The sequence below is a fragment of the Aotus nancymaae genome, unplaced genomic scaffold (assembly GCF_030222135.1).
Source record: "Aotus nancymaae isolate 86718 unplaced genomic scaffold, 86718_ANA_hifiasm-v0.15.2.pri h1tg000051l, whole genome shotgun sequence".
In the NCBI taxonomy this organism is placed as follows: Eukaryota; Metazoa; Chordata; class Mammalia; order Primates; family Aotidae; genus Aotus; species Aotus nancymaae.
The window spans coordinates 15,942,916-15,969,428 of record NW_026988465.1 but is presented as its reverse complement, the minus strand read 5'-3'; the positions used below and the strand labels follow the sequence as shown (position 1 = coordinate 15,969,428).

General features: G+C 38.1%; 1 long non-coding RNA gene across 3 annotated transcripts in view; it reads left to right on the top strand.

Moving 5' to 3' along the window:
• Positions 1-22,016, top strand: part of LOC105733918 (uncharacterized) — a 157,165-nt gene extending 135,149 nt beyond the window's left edge. For all 3 annotated transcript variants that reach the window (XR_001111381.2, XR_001111382.2, XR_001111383.2), the window contains exon 3: positions 20,863-22,016. This is a non-coding gene — a long non-coding RNA (uncharacterized LOC105733918). The remainder of the gene's footprint in view (positions 1-20,862) is intronic.
• Positions 22,017-26,513: the final 4,497 nt, after the last annotated feature.

The window sequence follows — 26,513 nt, the reverse complement described above, 5'->3', positions numbered from 1 at the left end:
CTTCTGAAGACTACTCTGTTAATTCCTCTAAGTCTTTCTCCATCCAGTTTTGTGCCCTTGCTGGAGAGAAGAGGCATTCTGGTTTTTGGAATTTTCAGCATTTTTGCGCTGGTTTTTCCTCATCTTTGTGGATTTAACTACCTTTGATCTTTGATGCTGTTGGCATTTAGATGGGGTTTTTATGTGGGCATCCTTTTTGTTGATGTTATTGCTTTCTGTTTGTTACTTTTCCTTCTAACAGGCCCCTCTTCTGCAGGTCTGCTAGACTTTGCTGGAGGTCCACTCCAGACCCTGTTGGGCTGGCTGTCACCAGTGGAGGCTGCCAAACAGCAAAGATTGCTGCTTGCTCCTTCCTCTGGAAGCTTTGTTTCAGAGAACTACCCGCCTGATGCCAGCTGGAGCTCTCCTGTATGAGGTGTCTGTTGACCCCTGTTGGGAGGTGTCTTCCAGTCAGGAGGCACAGGGGTCAGGGACCAACTTGAGGAGGCAGTCTGTCTCTTGGCAGAGCTGCAGTGCTGTGCTGGGAGATCCTGCTTAAGTTTCCCAAAGCTGAACCCACAGCCGCCCCTCCCACCATGTGCTCTGTCCCAGAGAGATGGGAGTTTCATCTATAAGCCCCTGACTTGGGCTGCTGCCTTTCTTTCAGAGATGTCCTGCCCAGTGAAAAGGAATCTAGAGAGGCAGTCTGGCCACAGCCACTTTGCTGTACTCCAGTGAGCTCTGCACAGTCCAAACTTCCTGGTGGCTTTGTTAACACTGTGAAGGGAAAACTGCCTACTCAAGCCTCAGTAATGGCAGAAGCCCCTCTCCCTACCAAGCTCAAGTGTCCCACATTGACTTCAGACTGCTGTGCTGTCAGCATGAATTTCAAACCAGTGGATCGTAGCTTGCTGGGCTTCATGGGAGTAGAACCCTCTGAGTGAGACCACTTGGCTCCCTGGCTTTTGTCTCTTTTCCAGGGCCATGAAGGGTTCTATCTTCCTGGAGTTCCAGGCACCACTGGGGTACAAATAAAAACTCCTGCAGCCACCTGATTTTATGCTTGAAACCCAGGGCCCTGGTGCTGTAGGCACATGAGAGAGTCTCCTGGTCTCAGTTGGAAATGCAGAAATCACCCACGTTTTGGGTTTGTCTCATGGGGAGCTGCAGACCAGAGCTGTTCCTATTCAGCCATCTTGCCAGCAGAGGGCGAGACATTCTTACCCCAGGAGGGCTAATTGGTGCTTTCTTTCCTTTTATGGGTTAAAATTCTAGCTTCTCTACAATTTTGCTTACTCGTAACATGGAATACCAGCCTCCTCTGAATTGCTGATGGGCAAAATATTCATTGATACTGACAACATTCAAAAACTTGAACTTTCTGCACTGTGTTCTAAATAAAGCCAGCCCCATTGGGAGAACTGTAGAACTGTCTGTTCTTTTGGGCTGCTTTTCTCACTGTGCCAGTGCTCTAGACCTGGGCATGAGGACAGTGATCTCTTTCTCAGAGTGATACTACTATTGTACAAATTGGATGTTGGGCAAGTATGATAGCCACTGTTTCTCTCAGCTTGACTGTCCTGGCATGAAACTTCCATCCTATAGATACTGTGAGGCAAGGGTGATTGGGGTCCAAAACTCTCAGCCTACCTCTCCTGAGATAGCTCTACAACTGGGATCCGGCTGAATAAAGGGAACCTCAGACATCTTAGCTGCACTTGTCTGGAATACAGCTCTTGCAACACAAAGTTGGAGAATAAATAAGGAATTTTTGGCACTTGCCTTACCCAGGGATACCTGTAACCCTGAACTGGATCTTTGGGGAGGAAGAGCTCCATCTTCTTGACTGCATCTTTCTAGAGAAGAGCTTCCATCTTACTGAGTTGCTGGTCAGCAGAAGAAAGTCATGGATCAAATTCCATAGATGTTCTCTTTTCTTACCAAAAGTTAGATTTGATAGATTCTCTGGAATAAATCCATTTAATTTTCTGTATCCCCTGGGACAAATTCCAGAAATTTTAAATAATTGCTTTTTGTAATTTTCAACAATTATGATTTATAATTGTGAAGATTTGTAGAGATTCTTCATGCTGCCATTCCAGAAATTACTTTCTATTCTTTTATCTAGACAACACTAGTCTTTATACTATTCCTTCCTTAGGTATCTGGTAGGACACTCAAGCGAAATCATCTGACCTTAGAGTTATTTTTCTTAAAAAGCGTTAAAGTAAAAAAAAAAAAACTTTTTAATACATATTGAACTATTTAAGTTATTCCTTCTTAACTTTTATAATGTTATATCTTTCAAGTATTTGTTAATGTTATTTAAGTTGTTAAATTCGTGTGCATTGAGTTGTTCAAAATATTTCCTTTAGAGCCTTTTAATGTCTGTAGGTTCTCTAATGATGTCTAATTTTCATTCTTAATATAAATAATTTATGATTTTCCTTTTTATTTTTGGTCATTCTGGCTAAAGCATTATACATTTTATTAATTTTTTTGAAAGAATTATCTTTTAGTTTTATTTTCTCTATTGTTTTTTCAATTTATTGACATCTGCATGTATATTTTTTAATTTGTACTTTCTTTTATTTTGAATTTAGTTTGCCTTTCTTTAGATTCTTACCATGGAAGCTTAAGTTACTAAACTGACACATTTTTTTCTTTTCAATAAAGATACTGAATAATATAATTCCACATCTATGTACTGCAATAACAGCATCATGAAACTTTTGAGTGGGTTTTTTTTTCTGTCAGTTCAAAGTATTTTAAAATTTCACTTGAGATTTCCTCTTTGACCCATAGGTTATTTTGAAGGTTTGTTTTTAAAAAATCCAAATATTTGGGAATTTCTTATTATTTTTACTTTATTGACTTCTAGTTTAGTTCCATTATGGTCTAAGAATATATGATTTCTACTATTTTACATTGTTAAGGCTTAAAAATTTTATATATATATATCTATCTTTATCTCTGATAATACTCATTAATCTGAAGTCTATTTTGTCTGTTACTAATATGACTACTTAGTCTTTTGTTTTGGTTAATGTTTGTAGGTATATCTTTTTCTATCCTTTTAACTTACGTATAGTTCTATATTTAATGTAAATTTCTTATAGACAACATATAAATGGGTCTTGATCATTTATTAAATCTGACAATTTCTGTTTCTTCTGGTGATGACAATTGATATGAATGAATTAAAATATACTTTCTAACCATTTTTTATCTGTTCCTTCAATTTTGTTTATTCTTCTTCGTCTGTCTTTTTGGTACTTTTAATGATTTATTTCCTTTATTGACATATTTTTATACCTTTTAAGGACTGTTTAGTGGTGGTCTTAAAGAGTTTGCCACATGCATATTTAATCAATGTCTACATTTAAATAAGATTATCTCTTTATGTGTACTGTAAGAGCTTTATAACAGTATGTTCCCAATTTTCCCTTTGCATTTATTGTGCTATTATTGCCACACTGTGCTTTTTTATGTGCTGTGGACATAATACATATTCCTGCTGTCTATGGTTTGAACAGTCAATCGTCTTTTAGTGTAATTAAAAATAAGAAGACACTTTCATGCTACCTCCTCCAGCACTCTTCTCTTCTTTATGTAGATGCAAGTTTCTTTCAGTTGTATTTCTCTACCCAAAGAACTTCATCCATTATTTCTTAAGTCTTCTGTCAAATTCCCAGTTTATTTTTATTAACCTGAAAAACATTCTTATTTTCTTAAGACTTTAAAAGATATTTTTTACCAAATACAGAATGATCGATTGAGAACAGTCTTTTTCTTTCAGACGTTTAAATATTTTACTTCCTTGTTTTCTAGTTTGTATGGTCTCTGACTAAAAACTGGTTTAATTCTTATCCTCAAGCTTGTCAAGATAATGTCTTTTTCTCTGACTTATTTCAAGATTTTTTTTTTGCCCTGAGAAAAATCAGTTTGAATATTATAGTGTTAGGTGTTGCATGGTCTAAATGTGTGCTTGGTTTGGTATTTTTCCTGCTAGGGATTTCCTGAGTTTCTTATGTCTGAGGTTTGATGTATAATTTAAAAAAAAAATTTCATCATTATTTCTTTACATGTTTTTCTCTGCTCTGTTTTGTTTTTCTGAGATTCCACTTACATAGATTTTATGTAATATAAAATTACATATGATCTTGAATGAGCTTTTCTTTTGCAGTTTCTTTTTCAGTTTCACTTGTAATTTTTATGAGCTTATCTTCAAGTCTGCTAAATCTTTTCTTATGTTATGAGCTATATTGTCTGCCCCTGATCCCTGGCCCCAATAAACTCAAAAGAAACCAACTCTACTACCACCTTAATATCAGATTTCTAACTACATAATTGTGAGAAAATATCTGTTTTTTAAGCCACTCAGTCTGTGCTACTTTTTTGTGGCAGCCTTAACAAACTAACATACCTTGACTATGTCAACTCTACTATGAACCTGTTAAGGGTGTTTGTTACTCCATTACTGTATTTTTCATTTCTAACACTTCTAATTAATACTTTCTGACAGTTTGTTTCTCTCTGCTGAAATTACCCAATTGATATTGCATGTTATTTACTTTTTCAATTAGAGCTTTTAACATCTGAGTCACAGTTAATTGAAACTCCTTGCTAGATAGTTCAAAACTCTATGTCATATCTAAGTCTACTTTTAAGGATTGCTTTGTTTCTTAGAACTGTGCTGGGCTTTTTTCTTTCTTCTCTTATGCTTTGTACTTTTTATTGAAGATTTGAAATTTTGTGTACTCCAATAAAAGTATACAGCATTTATTCCTGGAAATGGTCAGAGTTTTCTTTTGCTAGGATTTTGTTGTGGAGAGGTTAGGGTTAATGTAATTAGAAGCTGAGCTGTGTTTTATTTTGTTGTTGCAATGGTTATCCTCAGTGCACCACATATTCTTCTAGTGATGCTTTGTGTTTAGAGTGGGGACTATTTTGTCTGAAAGTTTTTACCCTCTTTTTTTTCAGTATCTACTCAACTATCAGCTTTTAGTCTTTCCTTAATGCCATGTATATAGAGAGGGTCTATATCCTGAAAGTTATTTCATTCTATATGCTGGTTATCCTGTCATAGAGGGGTATTCTCTATTTTGACTAAGCTTCAGTGTTAGGTCATCATCACATACCTACATCTTGTGTTTTTGGGTTTCACCACTGACCATATAGTCCTGAGCCCAGCTTGCATTCTTGCTTCTTCCTGAAAGATAGAGATTATTTTCCTATTTTCTTCCCACATTTGCAGTAGGCAGTGATAGTTGTTGCCCTTCCCCCTTCCCTCTGCAGATTAAGGCTTTTATTCCATAGGGAAGACAGGGGAGAAATGTGTTGATTAAATTCCTCTTACTACTCCAAATCTTTTCAGGATATGTTTTCTGTCTTCTTATTGGAAGTTACCACCTTTCATATAAAATATATCCGATAAGGTTTTATTTTTAACTTTGGGAGATCAAATTAAATAGTTAAAATTTTATGAACTATAAAATTTAATAGTTTAAATTTCTTTATTATTAGTAACATAGAAATACAATGCAAATGTTATCAAAGTGTTCATTTCAAATAGGCATTAGGGCTGCTCAATGATAATGTAGCTCTCCTCATTCCAGTTGCATTGTGAGACTCTCTTTGAAGTTGAGCGTGTTATTTTGTTTATGGAAAATGAAATTTGAGTATAAGTGCTAGAAGACAGCTTGATATTCTGCACACTATATACTTTCTGCCATCAGAAGATCTAGCTATACTCCAGTTACAGACAGCGTTCCCAGCTTGGGACGTGGAGTAAAGAGATGTGAGATAGACTCCACAGTCATTTCCAAATGAACATGTAGCTAGAGCAAGAAAACACTTTTGTTGTTATAAGACACTAATATTTTAGGAATGTTTTACACCTCACCATCACATATCTACTTTAATACTATTGCATTTCTCAGGGAAATGAATTTCAGCCGTGGTATCTGTATTTCAGTAGACATCTGAACTACCTCTGAATGTGGAAGGCCTAGGCCAGTAATACAATGTGTTATCAGTAACCCATGATAATTTTATTGTAAAAGAGACAGACTAAAATTCACATGAAGCCATTAAGTTGTACTCAGGGATGTAGAAAGCTGGAAACAGACCTGGCATATACTTTGTAGAACATCTGTGTCATGGGTTATTCCATTTTCTTATGTAGGGTCCCTTAGGCTATCTGTATTTTTATTTTCACCAGTATTTCCAAGTTCTTGCTCTTCCTCCTCTGCTTAACAGATAATACTCAGCCCCTTTTTTATATCCTTTGGGAATAATATTTTTAGATGACCATATTTGCTCTTATAAATTTTTTCATTTATGTTAAATTGCCACGTTATTCCAAAAAGATTTTAAGGATGGATGTATATTATTCAGCCATTGACATATTTAAAGAAAGACACATGTGTGTATATCTTTATATATAATCAATCATATATATGTACATTCATGTCTGCTTAATGTCAACAGAATTGCCATGAAATAACATATAAACTTATATTTTCACTATCATTTTATGTACCTTTAGTTTTATATATGGCCACCATAATTTTTCTTTGAAAACATCTATCTTATGGTGAGACACATTGCTACACTAAGGGAGAAATTATTTGATGCTATTTTAAATTAATCATTGATAACTGGGTCCAGAGTAGGAAAAATTTCCCTTTAACTTAATAGAAGATATAGCATTTCCATTTCTTTAAAGCAGCAACAAAGGAGTTTGTGTACCCTTATTCTGATAAGGTTATGGCAACAGGCAAAAAACGTGGGGAAGCAGAGACCCAGACTTGCAATGTGGGTTGACAATGAATACAGGCCCCTCTCCACTACTGATTAATTTTCAGGTGATCTTATCACCTGTCAGAGCAGGAAGAGAGGCTGAGGGTGCCTTATAGGGAAGAAAAATCAGGCTTTGAGTTCTGGCCACCCGGATGTTTGACTCTTTCAGGTACTTTGCTCATTTTGGTGATACCATTTTGTGAGGAATTTTGTTTAGTTTTTCTATCAGTATTTCCCGTCACACTTCAGTAAAATGTAAAATAAACTTAACTGACTGCCAAAACCAAGCTTATAAGTAAACAGTGCTAGAGAGCGCAGAGGCAGAGTACTGAGCAGACCATGGCGAGGAATGAGAGTCTAGCCTCACAAAAGCCTTAATAGGAGCCTCTTTGAAATGACTAACAATAACAGATTAAAACATTCAGGAAGAAAAAATAATGTTTAAAAGGTTGTAAAGCAAAGAGGCTAGCAGCAAATATATGACCCAAAATGTTCTGAAGCTGCTTCGCCGTTCCCTCTCCCTCTCAGAGCCGTTTTGGCTTGGTTTCAGGTTCCAGGATGTGACTCAAAGGGACCCTCTGTCTTCTGGAAACTTTGTGCCAAGAGCCTTGGGTCCAGAATGCCTCTGGGAGCCTGGCTTGGTTCTGGAAAGTTGGCATAGACTCTGGAGAGTACACAGAGAAAAAACATATTTTTTTTTTAATTGTAAAACCTTCATCTTCCTCATCAACTGGTTTCACCTCCTTTATTTTTCTTCTCAGTTTGAGCTATCTCGAGGTAGCATTGAGGCAGAATTTTAAGCAAGAAATAATTTTCCAAATTTCTTAGAGCAAAAATCATAGGGAAGAGCACAAGTTAACATTGTTCAAGCCTCTAATAAAATATTAAAATATCTATTCCTGTACAATCGTTTCAGTCATTGTTCTTGTCAATATTAAATTTTCCCTGTATCCAAATCCCTATGGTTTCTACAGTCTCTACATTTGTGCTTAAAGTTTATTTATTAAACTTTAAGTTCTGGGGTACATGTGCAGAACATTCAGGTGTGTTACTTATGTAGACACATGTGATGGTGCTTTGCTGCACCCATCACCCCATCATTTACATTAGGTATTTCTCCTAATTCTACCCCTCCCCAATCCCCCTACACCCTGCTATACCTCCCCTAGCCCCCCACCCCTCAACAGGGCCCAGTGTATGATGTTCCCCTCCCTGTGTCCATGTGTTCTCATTGTTCAACACTCACGAGTGAGAACATAAGGAGTTTGGTTTTCTGTTCTTGTGTCAGTTGGCTGAGAATGATGGTTTCCAGCTTCATCCATGTCCCTGCAAAGGACATGGACTCATCCTTTTTTATGGCTGCCTAGTATTTTATGGTGTATATGTGCCACATTTTCTTTATCCAGTCTATCATTGATGGACATTTGGGTTGGTACCATTGTGACCAGTGCCACGATAAACATACATGTGCATGTGTCTTTATAATAGAATGATTTATAATCCTTTGGGGGTATATACCCAGTAATGGGATTGCTGGGTCTAATGGTATTTCTATTTCTAGATCCTTGAGGAATCACCACACTGTCTTCCACAATGGTTGAGCTAATTTACACTCCCACCAACAGTGTAAAAGGGTTCCTATTTCTCCACATACTCTCCAGCATCTGTTGTCTCCAGGTTTTTTAAGGATTGCCATTCTAACTGGTGTGAAATGGTATCTCAGTGTGGTTTTGATTTGCATTTCTCTAATGACCAGTGATGATGAGCTTCTTTTCATATGTTTGTTGGCTGCATAAATGTCTTTTTTTCAAAACATCTCTTGATATCCTTCACCCACTTTTTGATGGGGATGTTTTTCTCTTGTAAATTAATTTAAGTTCTTTGTAGATTCTAGATATTTAGCCCTTTGTCAGATGGGTAGATTGCAAAAATTATTTCCCATGCTGTTGGTTGTTGGTGTACTCTAGTGATACTTTCCTATGCTGTGCAGATGCTGTTAAGTTTAACTAGATCTGATTTGTCTATTTTAGCTTTTGTTGCCATAGCTTTTGGTATTTTAGTCATGAAGCCCTTGCCTATGCCAATGTCCTGAATGATACTGCCTAGATTTTCTTACAGGGTTTTTATGGTGTTAGGTCTTATGTTTAAATCTTTAATCTATCTGGAGTTAATTTTTGTACAAGGTGTAAGGAAGGGATCACATTCTAGCTTTCTGCATATGGCTAGCCAGTTCTCCCAACACCATTTATTAAACAGGGAATCCTTTTCCCATTGCTTTTGTCAGTTTTGTCAAAGATCAGATGGTTGTAGATGCATGGCGTTATTTCTGAGGCCTCTGTTCTGTTCTATTGGTCTATATCTCTGTTTTCGTACCAGTACCATGGTGTTTTGATTACTGTATCCTTGTAGTATAGTTTGAAGTCAGGTAGCATGATGCCTCCAACTTTTTTGTTTTTTGTTTTTTTCCTTAGGATTGTCTTGGCTGTTTGGGCTTTATTTTGGTTTCATACTAAGTTTAAGGTGTTTTGGTTTTTTTTTTTTTTTCCAATTATGTGAAGAAAGTCAATGATAGCTTGATGGGGATAGCATTGAATCTATAAATTATTTTCGTCAGTATGGCCATTTTCATGATAGTGATTCTTCATAAAAATGAACATGGAATGTTTTTCCATCTGTTTGTGTTCTCTCTTATTTCTTTGAGCAGTCATTTGTAGTTCTCTTCAAAGAGGTCCTTCACATCCTGTGCTAGTTGTATTCCTAGATATTTTATTCTCTTTGTAGCAATTGTGAAAGGGAGTTCACTCATGATTTGGCTCTCTGTTTGACTGTCGTTGGTGTATAGGAATGCTTGTGATTTTTGCACATTGACTTTGTATCCTGAGACTTTGCTGAAGTTGCTTATCAGCTTAAGGAGATTTTGAGCTGAGATGATGGGTCTTCTAAATATACAATCATGTTGTCTGCAAATAATAGAGAAAATTTGACTTCCTCTTTTCGTAATTGAATACGCTTTATTTTCTGTTCTTGCCTGATTGCCATGGCCAGAACTTCCAGTATTGTGTTGAATAGGAGTGGAAAGACAGGTCATCCTTGTCTTCTGCCAGTTTTCAAAGGGAATGCTTCCAGTTTTTGCCTGTGGGTTTGTCATGAATAGCTCTTATTATGTTGAGATACGTTATATTGATACCTAGTTTATTGAGAGTTTTTAGCATAAAGGGCTGTTGAATTTTGTTGAAGGCCTTCTCTGCATCTATTGAGATAATCATGTGGTTTTTGTCTGTGGTGTTGTTTATGTGATGGATTGTGTTTACAGATTTCCATATGTTGAGATGTTAAGCAGCCTTGCATTCCAGGGATGAAGCTGTCTTAATCGTGATGGATAAGCTTTTTGATGTGCTGTTGGATTTGGTTTGCCAGCATTTCATTGAGGATTTGTTGCATCAATCTTCATCAGGGATATTGTCCTGAAATTTTCTTCTTTAGTTGTGACTCTGCCAGGTTTTAGTATCAGGATGATGTTGGTCATAAAATGAGTTAGGGAGGATTCCCTCTTTTTGTATTGTTTGGAATCGTTTTTGAAGGAATGGTACCAGCTCCTCTTTGGACCTCTGGTAGAATTCACCTGTGAACCCTCTGGTCCTGGACTTCTTAGAGTTGTTAGGCTATTAATTGCTGCCTCAATTTCAGGCCTTGTTACTGATCTATTCAGGGATTCAACTTCTTCTTGGTTTAGTCTTGGGGGGGTGTAAGTGTCCAGGAGTTTATCCATCTCCTCTAGATTTACTGGTTTATTTGCATAGAGGTGTTTGTAGTAATCTCTGATAGTATTTTGTATTTCTGTGGGATTGGTGGTGATATCCCCTTTATCATTTTTTATTGCATCTATTTCATTATTTTCTCTTTATTAGTCTGGCTAGTGGTCTGTTTTGTTGATCTTTTCAAAAAACCAGTCCTGAATTTATCCTGATTTATTGAAGGGTTTTTTTGAGGCGGGGGGGTATCTTCTTCAGTTCTGCTCTAATCTTAGTTATTTCTTGTCTTCTGCTAGCTTCTGCATTTGTTTGATCTTGTTCTTGTAGTTCTATTAATTGTGATGTTAGGGTGTCAATTTTAGATCTTTCCTTGCTTCTCATGTGGGCATTTAGTGCTATAAATTTCCCTCTAGACACTGCTTTAAAGGTGTCCCAGAGATTTTGGTACATTGTGTCTTCATTCTCATTGTTTTCAAACAACATTTTTATTTCTGCTTTCATTTCCTTATTTATCCAGTAGTTATTCAGGAGTAGGTTGTTTAGTTTCCATGTAGTTATTTGGTTTTGAGTGAGTTTCTTAATCCTGAATTCTAATTTGATTGCACTGTGGTCTAAGAGACTGTTAATTATGATTTCCATTCTTTTGCATTTGCTTACTAGTGTTTTACTTTCAAGTATGTAGTCAATTTTAGAATAAGTGTGATGTGGTGCTGAGAAGCATGTATATTCTGTGGATGTGGGGTGGAGAGTTCTGTAGATGTCTATTGGGTCCACTTGGTCCAGGTCTAAGTTCAAGTCTTGGATATCCTTGTTAATTTTCTGTCTCATTGATCTGTGTAATTTGACAGTGGAGTGTTAAAATCTCCCACTATTATTGTTTGGGAGTCTAAGTCTCTTTGTAGGTCTTAAGAACTTGCTTCATGTATCTGAGTGCTCCTGTATTGGGTGCACATATATTTAGGATAATTAGCTCTTCTTGTTGCATTGATCCTTTACCATTATGTAATGCCCTTCTTTGTCTCTTTTGATTTTTGTTGGTTTAAAGTCTGTTTTATCAGAGACCAGGATTGTAACCCCTGCTTTTTTTTTTTTCTATTAGCTGGTAAATCTTCCTCCATCACTTTATTTTGAGCCTATGTGTGTCTCAGCATGTGAGGTGGGTCTCCTGAACACAGCACACTGATGCAGGTTGACTTGTTATCCAATTGGCCAGTCTATGTCTTCTGATTGTGGCATTTAGCCCATTTACATTTAAAGTTAATATTGTTATGTGTGAATATGATCCTGCCATTTTGATGCTAGCTGGTTGTTTTTCCCATCAGTTGGTACAGTTTCTCCATAGTGTCGATTGTCTTTACAATTTGGTATGTTTTTGCAAATGGATGATACTGGTTGTTTCTTTCCATGTTTAGTGCTTCCTTCAGGAGCTCTTGTAGGGCAGGTCTAGTGGTGACAGAATCTCTCAGCAGTTGTTTGTCTGTAAAGGATTTTATTTCATCTTCACTTATGAAGCTTAATTTGGCTGGATATGAAATTATGGGTTGAAAATTCTTTTCTTAAAGATGTTGAATATTGGCCTCCCCTCTCTTCTGACTTACAGGGTTTCTGCCAAGACATACACTGTGAGTCTTATGGACTTCCATTTGTGGGTAACTGACCTTTCTCTCTGGGTGCCCTTAGCATTTTTTCCTTCATTTTTTAACTGTGGTCAATCTGACAGTTTTGTGCCTTGGGGTTGCTCTTCTCGAGGAGTATCTTTGTGGGGTTCTTTGTGTTTCCCAAATTTGAATGTTGGCCTGCCTTGCTAGGTTGGGGAAGTTCTCCTGGATAATATCCTGAAGAGTGTTTTCCAACTTGGTTTATTCTCCTGTCAGTCACTTTCAGGTACACTGATCAAAAATAGATTTGGTCTTTTCACATAATCCCATATTTCTTGGATGCTTTGTTCATTTCTTTTCATTATTTAATCTTGTCTTCTCACTTTATTTATTTCATTGAATAGATCTGAAATCTCTGATATCCTTTCTTCCACTTGTCTGATTTGTCTATTGAAACTTGAATATATGTCACGAAGCTCTTGGGCTGTGTTTTTCAGCTCCATCCAGTTGTTGATGTTCTTCTCTATGCTGGTTATTCTAGTTAGCATTTCATCTAATTTTTGTCAAGGTTCTTAGTTTCTTTGCATTGGGTTAGAACATGCTCCTTTAGCTTAGAGAAGTTTGTTATTACCCACCTTCTGAAGCCTGCTTCTCTCTATTCATCAAACTCATTCTCCATCCAGTTTTGTTCCCTTGCTGGTTAGGAGTTGTGGTCCCTTGGAGGATAAGTGGCATTCTGGTTTTTGTGATTTCAACCTTTTTGTACTGGTTTCTTCCCATCTTTGTGGATTTATCTACCTTTGGTCTTTGAAGTTGGTGACTTTTGGATGGGGTCTATGAGTGGATGTACTTTCTGATACTATTTATTTATTTCTGTTTGTTTGTTAGGTTTCCTTCTAACACGACCCTCTGCTGCAGGTCCACTATAGACCCTGCTTGCCTGGGAATCATCCATAGTGGCTGCAGAACAGCAACGATTGCTGCCTGTTCTGTCTTCTGGTAGCTTTGTCCCAGAAGGGTACCTGCCAGATGGCAGCCAGTGCTGTCATCCATGAGGTATCCCCCAGTCAGAATACACAGGGCTCAGGGAGCAACTGTAGGAGCCAGTCTGTCCGTTATCAGAGCTCAAGTGCTGTGCTGGGAGATTTGTTGCTTCCTTCACACCTACTGGGCAGGGACATTTAAGTCTACTGAAGTGGTACCCACAACTGCCCCTTTTCCCAGGTGCTCTGTCCCAGGAACTTGGGGGCTTTATTTATAATTCTGACAGGCTGCTGACTTTTTTTGAAGATGCTCTGCCCAGCAAGAAGGGAGTCTACTTGACAGTCTTCCTGCAGAATTCCTTCCTTGCTGAGCTTTTGTGGGAAAAGGGGTGGTTGTGGGTTCACCTTCAGCAGACTCAAACAAACATCCTACCCAGCATCTCTGAAGGAAGCAATGTATCCCTTAGCACAGTGCTCGAGGTCTGATAAAAAAACAGACTGTCTCCTCAAGTAGCTCCCTGACCCCCACCCATGCATCCTGACTGGGAGACACCTGATACAGGAGAGCACTGGCTGGCATATGGCAGGTAGCCTTCTGGGATGAAGCTACCAGAGGAAGGAACAGGCAGCAATCTCTGCTGTACTGCAGCCCCCACAGGTAATTCCCAGGCAAGAAGGGTCTGGAGTGGCAAACTCCAGCAGACCTGCAGCAGAGGGGCTGACTGTTAGAAGGAAAACTAACAAACAGAAAAGATGTCCAATCAGGGACCCCATCCAAAGGTCACCAACTTCAAAGACCAAAGGCAGATAAATTCACAAAGATGGGAAGAAACCAGTGCAAACAGGCAGAAGAAATCACCAAAAACCAGAAAGCCTCCTCTCCTCCAGAGGATCGGAACACCTCACCAGCAAGGGAACAAAACTGGATGGAGAACGAGTTTGATGAATTGACAGAAGGCGGCTTCAGAAGGTGGGTAATAACAAACTATTCCGAGCTAAAGGAGCATGTTTTAACCCAATGCAAGGAAGCTAAGAACCTTGACAAAAGGTTACAGGAAATGCTAACTAGATAAGCAGCATAGAGAAGAACATCAACAACAGGATGGAGCCAAAAGACAGACAAAGCACAAGAACTTTGTGAAGCATATTCAAGTTTCAGTAGCTGAATTGATGAAGTGGAAGAAAGGATATTAATCAACTCAATGAAATAAAATGAGAAGGCAAGATTAGAGAAAAAAATGAACAGAGCCTCCAAGAAATATGGGATTATGTGAAACGACCAAATCTACTTTTGATCAGTGTACCTGAAAGTGACGGGAGAATGAAACCAAGTTGGAAAACACTCTCCAGGATATTATCCAGGAGAACTTTCCCAACCTAGCAAGGCAGGCCAACATTCAAATCCAGAAAATACAGAGACTACCACAAAGATACTCCTCGAGAAGAGCAACCCCAAGGCACATAGTTGTCAGATTCACCAGGGTTGAAATGAAGGGGAAAAAAATGCTAAGCGCAGCCAGGGAGAATGGAAGCCCATCAGACTCACAGTAGATCTCTTGGCAGAAATTCTACAAGCCAGAAGAGAGTGGAGGCCAGTATTCAGCATCCTTAAGAAAAGAATTTTTAACCCAGAATTTCATATCCAGCCAAACAACTAAGCTTCATAAATGAAGGAGAAATAAAATCCTTTACAGACAAGAAATCGCTGAGAGATTTCGTCACCACCAGGCCTGCCTTACAAGAGCTCCTGAAGGAAGCACTAAACGTGGAAAGGAACAACTAGTTCCAGCCACTGCAAAAACATACCAAATTTTAAAGACCATCAACACTATGAAGAAACTGTACCAACAACTGATGGGCAAAACAACCAGCTAGCATCAAAATGGCAGGATCATATTCACATATAACAATATTAACCTTAAATGTAAATGGGCTAAATGCCTCAATCAATCAAAAGACACAGACTGGCAAATTTAAAGAGTCAGTCTGCATCAGTGTGCTGTGTTCAAGAGACCCACCTCACATGCTGAGACACACATAGGCTCAAAGAAATGGAGGAAGATTAACCAAGCAAATGGAAAGCAAAAAAAAAAAAAAAAAAAAAAGCAGGGGTTACATTCGTAGTCTCTGATAAAACAGTCTTTAAACCAACAAAGATCAAAGAGACAAAGGAGGGCACTACATAATCATAAAAGGATCAATGCAACAAGAAAAACTATCCTAAATATATATGCACCCAATACAGGATCACACAGATACATAAAGCAAGTTCTTAATGACCAACAAAGAGACTTAGATTCCCTCACAATAATAGTGGGAGACTTTAACACCCCATTGTCAATATTAGACAGATCAACGAGACAGACAGAAAATTAACAAGGATATCCAGGACTTGAATTCAGATCTGGACCAAGGGGACCTAACAGACATCTACAGAACTCTCCACCCCAAATCCATAGAATATACATTCTTCTCAGCACCGCATCACACCTACTCTAAAATTGACCACATAATTGGAAGTAAATCACTCCTCAGCAAATGCAAAAGAACAGAAATCATAACAGTCTCTCCAACCACACTGCAATCAAATTAGAACTCAGGATAAAGAAGCTCACTCAAAACTGTACAACTACATGGAAACTGAACAACTTGCTGCGAATGACTACTGGATAAATAATGAAGGTAGAAATAAAGATGTTCTTTGAAACCAAAGAGAACGAAGGCACAACATACCAGAATCTCTGTTACACCTTTAAAGCAGTGTCTAGAGAAAAATTTATAGCACTAAATGCCCCCAAGAGAAACAAGGAAATATCTGAAATTGACACCCTAATATCATGAATGAAAGAACTACAGGAGGAAGATCAAACAAATTCCAAAGCTAGCAGAAGACAAAACATAACTAAGAGCAGAACTGTAGGAGATAGAGACACAAAGAAAAAACCCTTCAAAAAAAATCAGTGAACCCAGAAGCTGTTTTTTTAAAAGATCAACAAAATTGATAGACTGCTAGCCAGACTAATAAAGAAGAGAAGAGGGAAGAATGAAATAGATACAGTAAAAAATGATAAAGGGGATATCACCACCAATCCGACAGAAATACAAACTACCATCAGAGATTACTACAAACACCTCTATGCCAATAAACCAGTAAATTTAGAAGAAATAGATAAATTCCTAGACACTTACACCATCCCAAGAGTAAACCAGGAAGAAGTTGAATCCCTGAATAGACCAATAACAAAGTCTGAAATTGAGGCAGCAATTAATAGCCTAACAACTGTAAAAAGTCCAGGACCAGACGGGTTCACAGCCGAATTCTACCAGAGGTTGAAAGAGGAGCTCGTACCATTCTTCAAAAACTATTCCAAACAATACATAAAGAGGGAATCATCCTGATAACAAAACCTGGCAGAGTCACAACTAAAAAAGAAAATTTCAGGACAATATCCCTGATAAACATTGATGCAAAAAGCCTCAATAAAATACTGGCAAACTGAATCCAACAGCATATCAAAAACCTTATCCATCACGATCAAGTTGGCTTCATCCCTGGGATGCAAGGCTGGTTCATCATATGCAAATCCATGACATAAACAGAACCAAAGACAAAAACCACATGATTATCTCAACAGATGCAGAAATGCCTTTGACAAAATTCAACAGCCCTTTATGCTAAAAACTCTCAATAAACTATGTATCAATGGAATGTATCGTTTTATTTTGTCATAATAAAAACTACTTATGACAAATCCACAGCCAATATCATACTGAATAGGTAAAAACTGGAAGCATTCCCTTTGAAAACTGGCACTAGACGAGGGTGCCCTCTCTCACCACTTCTATTCAACATAGTATTGGAAGTTCTAGCCAGAACAAACAGGCAAAAAATGAAAAGAAAAAGAAATAAATGGTATTCAATTAGGAAGAGAGGAAGTCAAATTGTCTCTATTTGCAGATAACATGATTGTATATTTAGAAGACCCCATCCTCAGCTCAAAATCTCCTTAAGCTGATAAGCAACTTCAGCAAAGTCTCAGGATACAAAATCAATGTGCAAGCATTCCTATACACCAATAACACACAAACCAACAGAGAGATGAATCATGAGTGAACTCCCAATCACAATTGCTATAAAGAGAATAAAATACCTAGGAATACAACTAACAAGGGATGTGAAGGACCTCTTCAAGGAGAACTACAGACCACTGCTCAAGGAAATAAGGGGACACAAACAGATGGAAAAACATTCCATGTTCACGTTTATGAAGATTCAGTATTGTGAAAATGGCCATACTGCCCAAAGTAATTTGTAGATTCAATGCTATCCCCATCCAGCTACCATTTACTTTCTTCACATAATTGGAAAAAAACACTTTGAATTACATGGAACCAAAAAAGAGCCCACAGAGCTGAGACAATCCTAAGGAGAAAAAAAAAAAAAAGTGGAGGCATAATGTTACCTGACTTCACACTATACTACAAAGTTATAGTAATCAAAACAGATCAATGGAACAGAAGAGAGGTCTCAGAAATAATGCCACACATCTACCCCATCCAATCTTTGACAAGCCTGAAAAAGACAAGCAATGAGGAAAGAATTTTCTATTTAAGAAATGGTGTTGGGAAAACTGGTAAGCCATATGCAGAAAGCTGAAACTGGATCCATTCCTTACACCTTATACAAAAATTAACTGCAGATGGGTTAAACATAAGACCTAACACCATAAAAACCCTAGAAGAAAACCTATGCAATATCATTCAGGACATAGGCACGGGCAAGGACTTCATGACTAAAACACCAAAAGCTATGGCAACAAAAGACAAAATAGACAAATGGGATCTAATTAAATTTAACAGCTTCTATACAGGAAGAGAAACTATCATTAGAGTGAACCGCCAACCAATAGAATGGGAAAAAAATTTTTGCAAGCTACCCATCTGACAAAGGGCTAATATCCAGACTCTACAAAGAAGTTTAAAAAACTTAGAAGAAAAAACAACCCCATCAGATACTTCTCAAAAGAAGACATTTATTTAGCCAACAAACATTTTTTAAAAAGCTCATCATGACTAGTCATTAGAGAAATGCAAATCAAAACCACAATGAGCTATCTCACGCCAGTTAGAATGGTGATCATTAAAAATATCAGGACATAATAGATGCTGGGGAGGAACTGGAGAAACAGGAACACTTTTACACTGTTGGTGGAGTATAAATTAGTTCAACCACTGTGGATCTAGAAATAGATTGCTCAAAGATCTAGAAATACAAATATATTTGACCTAGCAATACCATTATTGGGTACATACCCAGAGGATTATAAATCATTCTCTTATAAAGACCCATGCACACGTTTGTTTACTGTGGCACTGTTCCCAATAGCAGATACTTGGAACCAACTCAAATGCCCATCAGTGATAGATTGGATAAAGAAAATGTGACACATATACAGTGTGGAATACTACGCAGCCTACATAACGATGAGTTCATGTCTTTTCCAGGGACATGGATGAAGCTGGAAACCATCATTCTCAGCAAACTGACACAAACAGAAACTCAAACACTGCATGTTCTCACTCATAAGTTGGAGTTGAACAATGAGAACACATGGACATAGGGGAACATCACACACTGGGGTGTTTAGGGGAGAGGAGGGATAGCAGGGGTGGAGGGGATATGGGAAGGGATAGTATTAGGAGAAATACCTAATGTAGATGATGGAGTTGATGTATGCAGCAAATCATCATGGCATAAGTATACCTATGTAACAAACCTTAGCATTCTGCACATGTACCCCAGAACTTAAAGTATAATAAAAGAATGAAAAAAAAACATGAAAAACAAAACCAGCACAACAAAAACATAGAGAGTAAAGAGACGAATATCCGTGAGGCAGAGAAGAATTGCAATTTCTATCACAAACACAGGAATACTTTTTCCTAATACATAAATAGCTTTTCCAATTTAACAGTAAAAGATAATTGTATAGAAAAAAATGAGAAATAGATTAAATAGACAGCTCAAACATAAAAAAAAAGATGAGGTTCACTTTTAATAAAATAAAACCACAGAGATATACCATTCTTCATCTATCAGGTTAATTCAGATTCCACAATTTAGAAAGTTCCCTTGGTGACACTGAGGGATATAGGCATTCTCCCACAGTGCTGATGCATTGCCAGGGAGCTTTCTCACCACTGTCCTGGCAGATACTGATCACCCCAGCCCTCTAGCAGCTAGATGGATCCTGATCAATTACAGCTCCTACACTTGTTGCCTTTGGCCATAAGTCATCTTTTATAGAGTTTACAATCATTTCTAGTTTATCTCATGGGTTATTTGATTGTTGTATTTACTATAAGTTTTATGACATGAAAAACCTTAGGAAGACCTGTAATTGTCAATTTCATATTACCTATCAAAATTATGAACTTTTGACCCATTTCCAATTTAGGAATTAATCCTGCAGATATACCTGCACATGTTAAATGAAATGTATTCAAGGTTATCCCACATGTCAGGATTTGTAATAGTGAAATATTGGAAGCAACTCAAATGTCCATTAAGAGATTAATAAAGATTAGATAAAGTAGGATCATTCGAAGAATGGGACACTATGAAGTGACACTCAAAAAAATCATGTGCTAGTTTGGAAAGAGTCCAAGTAAACTATCTTTTAAAAAGGAGAAAGAAGAACAATGTATATAAAATGCTAAGTTTGGTTCAAAAATGGTGAGAAATAATATATGTTCACATTTGTTTGCATAGCATTAGTAAGTGAAGGATACATAATTAGCAGGACTTTCCTGGGGTCAGGTGATGTGGGCTGTGAACTGGTAAATGGGGATCAGAGGCAGGAGTTCGACATTTTGCCAAATATATTTCTGTATTTTTCAATTGTTTTTATTTTTGAACAATGTAATTGTCTCACCATGCCAAAACAAACACAATGCAGCAGCATTTATTTTCAAAACAAGAAATTAGGACAAGTGGTAGGATTGGTGATAAAACCTGTTGTTATGTCAAATGTCAGACACAAAGAAATATATACTGAATCCCTACAGAATACAGTGGTCAGGAAATGGTAAGTGTGGTGAATGCTCCCAAGCAATTGTCTTTTTCTACCAGCAATGGAGATATCACACCCTGCTCTGATTTTTGGTCACATTCTACTCTGATGTTTTAAGGAGACAAGAAAGTGGCTTCTTATCTGACTTACTCACATTCCCCTCAGTCACATTCAAAGTAGTCACATAGGGTTAGTACTGCTGACTTTTAAGGAAAGTTAGCAACAATGCCTTTAGAATAGAAAGTAGAGCCAAATCATTAATCTAAAGCAATAGGGTATGAAGATCTGAGACTCTGGGGGAGCCTGCTGGGGTTGAGTCCAGCTTCTACTTTTAGAGACTTTCTTACCTTGCTGTTTTATTTCCTTGTCAGGAAAAAAGACATTGTAACAGTACCTAACTCAGAATGCTCATTAGAGTTAATCCATATAGAGTGTTCATGAGGGTGTGTGCTACTTAGAATGAGCTCTGTGCTACTTATTATTTTCGTTATGCAACTCTTGCACTCATCAGTAGTGTCTTACACTATTATACCACAGATACTTGAGGACCTACAGTGTGTCACTTCTTTACCCTCCACTGTACAGGGAGTTTTATTGCTTATGACCCATGACTTTTTAAGTTGAATAGCAATATCACAATGTTCTGACATCTATTTAATTCTCTAATTAAAAGGCCAAGAAAAAGGAAGTCTTAAGGTCACGGATTGTCTCCTAGTGCCGAATTACTACAGTGCAGTGACAAATATCACAAGCTTCGGAATCAGAAAACTGGAGACTACATCCTAGCTCCACGAATTACTTACATCTCTACGTCTCGGTTTCTTCACTTCTATCAGCCTAACATCAGGCTGACATGGGCACTGAGAGAATAATGAGATGCTACTTGTGTAGTGCTGGGCAAATAAATAGTAGAGGCCAATTAAATAGATGCTGTTTTTTTTTCTTTCAATATGTCATCATGACCCATCTCAGAGACTTCTAGCATGCAATAAATAAGAGGAGAAAAAATGCAATCCAAAGACAAATTCCCAGAATTAATGAATAATATTGATGTGGAAGAAAGGCTGAGGTTAACTTTTTGGAAAACGTTCATGTCATCCATTGCCAGATCCCATTCCAGAGCTATAAAGGTCAGAATTGGTATCCTTTTCTAACTTCAGAGTTTCATTATACTCTCTCCAAACTCTATGAAACATCAATTGTGTTTTATTCCTTAGATCTCAGCTCTTGAAGAAATATTCTCGTTTTTATAAATAGTACAAGGTCACATGTTACAAAAGCCTTAGAATTCACAGGGGATACTCTTGTGAGGCACTGCAGCTGTCCCAGATTTTACTGATGAAAGCTTTGCTTCTTTCTCTCACCCCAGTGCTATTTGGTGTTCATTTGATAAATTTCAGTTTACTACAATAATAATTCAAATTAAGTTCAGAACTGTAACCATCTTGTTTATTGCCTCTCTTGTTGTCTCCAAATCTCCTGGTAAAAGGGCTTTATACAATTTGCCAAAAGGCAGATATTCTTAAGCTGCCTTCCTGCTGTTTAAGGTCAGTTCTTCCAGATAAATGTGAAACCCATGATGATAACTTCTTTGAGTGACCTATTAAGTGAAATTCTGCTGTCCTGCCAACATCACTGGAGTCCTGGCAATCCGATTATGGACCTCTGGACTATAAGGTGCTACTTTGTTTCCATATCAATCTGTTCCAAGTCCTTGGGGAGACCACAGTGATGAGATGTTATCTCTAATGAACTTTATATTAAGTAGTCTACTGTACCAATGCAAAATCTCAGATTATTGAATGTATCATAGTGGATAGACCATCTGTCATGATATAAACTTTTGATAAAAAATATACATGTGTGAGAGTTTATTAAAAAATGATAGCACAGTAGAAAGACTTGTATCCCAATGATAGAGATGCATGGTATATATACAACCCCCCTTATTCACTGGGGACACATTCCAAGACCCATAGTGGATGCCTGAAATAACAGATAGGACCAAACCCTATATACACTATGTTTTTCCCCTACATACTTACGTGTGATAAAGATTAATTTATAAATTAGGTAAAATAAAAATGAACAAAAACTAGTAATAAGATAGAACAAGTAGAACAATATGCCAGCACCACTACTCTTGTGTTTAGGTGCCATTATTAAGTCAAATAAGGGTTACTTGAACATAAGCACTGTGATTTCATGACACTCCCCTGGTAACTAGGATGGCTTCTTGGTGACTAACAGGGAGCATTTCTGGATATACCAGACAAAGGGATTATTCAAATCCCAGGTTGGACAGAACAGATAGCATGAGATTTTGTCATGCTCCTTAGAACAATGTACAATTTAAAACCTATGAATTATTTATGGAATTTTAATATTTTCTGACCACAGTTGACTGTGAGTAACTGAAACCACAGAAAGCAAAACCTTGGGTAAAAGGGGACTAATGCTAAGTGTCATTAGAAATACGCATTTGGAAGGGGGAGGATCCAAGATGGCCAAATAGGAACAGCTCTGGAGTGCAGTTCCCAGCGAGAACAGCAGAGAGGGTGAGTGCTCACCACATTTCCAAACAAATTTTCACTGCCCACAGCCCAGGAGATTCCCCGGGCCGAAAAGCACCACAAGTTTTCAGTGTGGCAATTTCAGCTAGTACCGGATTGGCACACACAAACTCACACAAGTCTGGGTGGCTGTTTTGACTGGTGCATGGGAGACAGAGCAGCCCATTCAACTGAAAGGGAGGGGGATGAGACAGGGAGCCAGGTGATCTGGCTCGATGGGTACCACCCCCACAAAACAAGCAATCTGAAATGCTCTGGATTGAGAGTTTCACAGCAAGCACAGCTGGACCCAGGACAGTCCAGCTCAATGGAGAGAAGGGCATCCCCTATTACGAAGGCAGTAGGCCACTACTGAGGCAGTTCACACAGCAACTGGTAAGTGCCTGCATCAGCTCAGCAACACCCCTGCTGACTGTGACTAGACTACTCTGTGTGGGGCAGGGAATCTATGAAAAGAGGCAGCAGCATGACAGGAACTTATAAATAAAGCCAACCTTCCTAGGACAGAGCACCTGGGAAAAGAGGTGGTTATGAGTTCAGCTGCAGCAGACTTAAAGGTACCTGCCTAGCAGGCTCTGCATGGAAAAATGGGGCTCCCAGCACAGCACTTGAGCTATAAGGGACAGACTGTCTCCTCAAGCAACTCCCCAACCTCTGTATACCCAAAGAGACATCTCAAAAATGAGAGCTCAGGCTGACATCTGGCAGGTACCCTTCTGGGATTAGGATAGCAGAGGAAGAAACCAGTGGCAACCTTTGCTGTTCTGCAGCCCCTGCAGGTGATCCCCAGGCAAGTGGGGTCTTGAGTAGACCTCCAGCAGTCCTGCAGCAGAGGGGACGGTTAGAAGGAAAACTAAGAAGCAGAAAGAAGTAGCCTCAACTTCAAGAAAAAGGATATCCACTCAGAGAACCCATCCAAAAGTCACCAACTACAAAGACCACGGGTAGATAAGGCCACTAAGATGAGAAGAAACCAGTGCAAAAAGGATGAAAACACCCAAAACCAGAATGCCTCTCCTCCTCCAAGGGATCACAACTGCTCACCAGCTAGGGATCAAAGATGGATGGAGAATGAATCTGATGAATTCACAGAAACAGGCTTCAGAAGGTAGGTAATAACAAACTTCTCAGAGCTAAAAGAACATGTGCTAACCAATGCAAAGAAACTAAGAACCTAGAAAAAAGGTTAGATGAGATGCTAACTAGAATAAAAAGCTTAGAGAAGAATATAAACGACTTGATGGAGCTGAAAAACACAACATGAGAACTTGACGAAGCATACACAAGTTTCAATAACTGAATCAACCAAGCAGAAGAAAGGATATCAGAGATTGACGATCAACTCAATGAAATAAAACGAGAAGGCAAGATTAGAGAAAAGAGTGAAAAGAAATGAACAAAGCCTCCAAGAAATAAGGGATTATGTGAAAAGACCTAATTTACATTTGATAGGTGTACCTGAATGTTACAGAGAGAATGAATCCAAGCTGGAAAACACTCTTCAGGATATTATCCAGGAGAACTTCCCCAACCTAGCAAGGCAGGCCAACATTCAAGTCCAGGAAATACAGAGAACACCACAAAGATATTCCTCAAGAAGAGCAACCCCAAGGCACATAATTGTCAGATTCACCAGGGTTGAAATGAAGGAAAAAATGCTAAGGTAGCCAGAGAGAAAGGTCGGGTTACCCACAAAGGGAAGCCCATCAGAATCACAGTGGATCTCTCCACAGAAACCCTATAGGCCAGAAGATTGTGGGGGCCAATATTCAACATCCTTAAAGAAAAGAACTTTCAACCTAGAATTTCATATCCAGCCAAACTAAGCTTCATAAGCGAAGGAGAAAGAAAATCCTTTATGGACAAGCAATTACTGAGAGATTCGCTCACCACCAGGCCTGCCTTACATGAGCTCCTGAAAGAAGCACTAAACAAGGAAAGGAACAACTAGTACCAGCCACTCCAAACATGTAGCAAACGGTAAAGACCATCGACACAATGAAGAAAATGTATCAACTAATGGGCAAAACATCCAGGTAGCATCAAAATGGCAGGATCAAATTAACAATATTAACCTTAAATGTAAATGGACTAAATGCCCCATTCAAAAGACCCAGACTGGTCAATTGGATAAAAAGCTAAAACCCATCGGTGTGCTGTATTCAGGAAACCCATCTCACATGCAAGGACACACATAGGCTAAAAATAAAGGGATTGAAGAAGATTTATCAAGCAAATGGAGAGCAAAAACAGGAGCTGCAATCCCAGTCTCTGATAAATGGACTTTAAACCAACAAAGATCAAAACAGACAAAGAAGGGCATTACATAACGGTAAAGGAATCAATCCATCATGAAGAACTAATGATCCTAAATATATACGCACCCAATACAGGAGCACCCAGGTACATAAAGCAAGTTCTTAATGACCTACAAACAGACTTTGACTCCCATACAATAATAGTGGGAGACTTTAACACTCAACTGTCAATATTAGATCAAGGAGACAGAAAATTAACAAGGATATCCAGGACTTGAACTCAGATCTGGACCAAGTGGACCTAATAGACATCTACAGAAATCTCCACCCCAAATCCACACAATATACATTCTTCTGAGCACCACATTGCACCTACTCTAATATTGACCACATAATTGGAAGTAAATCACTCCTCAGCAAATGTAAAAGAACAGAAGTGATAACAAACAGTCTCTCAGACCACACTGCAATCAAATTAGAACTCAGAACTGCACAACTTCATGGAAACTGAACAACTGGCTCCTGAATGTTGACTGGATAAGCAACGAAATGAAGGCAGAAATAAAGATGTTCTTTGAAACCGAGAACAAAGACACAATGTACCAGAATCTCTGGGACACATTTAAAGCAGTGCCTAGAGGGAAATTTATAGCAATAAATGCCCACCAGAGAAGTGAGGAAAGATCCAAAATCGACATCCTATCATCAAAATTGAAAGAGCTAGGGGAGCAAGATAAAAAAAAACCTCAAAAGCTAGCAGAAGACAAGAAATAACTAAGATCAGAGCAGAACTGAAGGAGATAGAGACAAAAAAAAAAAATCCTTCAAAAAAATCAATAAATCCAGAAGCTGGCTTTTTGAAAAGATCAACAAAATAAACAGACCACTAGCCAGATTAATAAAAAAGAAAAGGAAGAAGAATCAAATAGATGCAATAAAAAACGATAAAGGGAATATCACCACTGACTCCACAGAAATACAAACTATAATCAGATTACTACAAACAACTCTATGCACATAAACCAGTAAACTTGGAAGAAATGGATAAATTCCTAGATACTTGCATGATCCCAAGCCTAAACCAGGAAGAAGTTGAAACCTTGAACAGACCAGTAACCAGGGCTGACTTGAGGCTGCAATTAATAGCCTACCAACCAAAAAAGGTCCATGACCAGACAGGTTCACAGCTGAATTCTACCAGGCGTACAAAGAAGAACTGGTACCATTCCTTCTGAAACTATTCCAAATAATAAAAAAAGAGGGAATCGTTCTCAAATCATTTTATGAGACCAGCATCATCCTGATACCAAAACCTGGCAGAGACTCAACAAAAAAAGAAAACTTCAGGCCAATATCTATGATTAACACAGATGCAAAAAATCTTCAATAAAATACTGGCAAACTGATTGCAACAGCATATCAAAAAGCTTATCCATCATGATCAAGTAGGCTTCATTCCGGGTATGCGAGGCTGGTTCAACATACGCAAATCT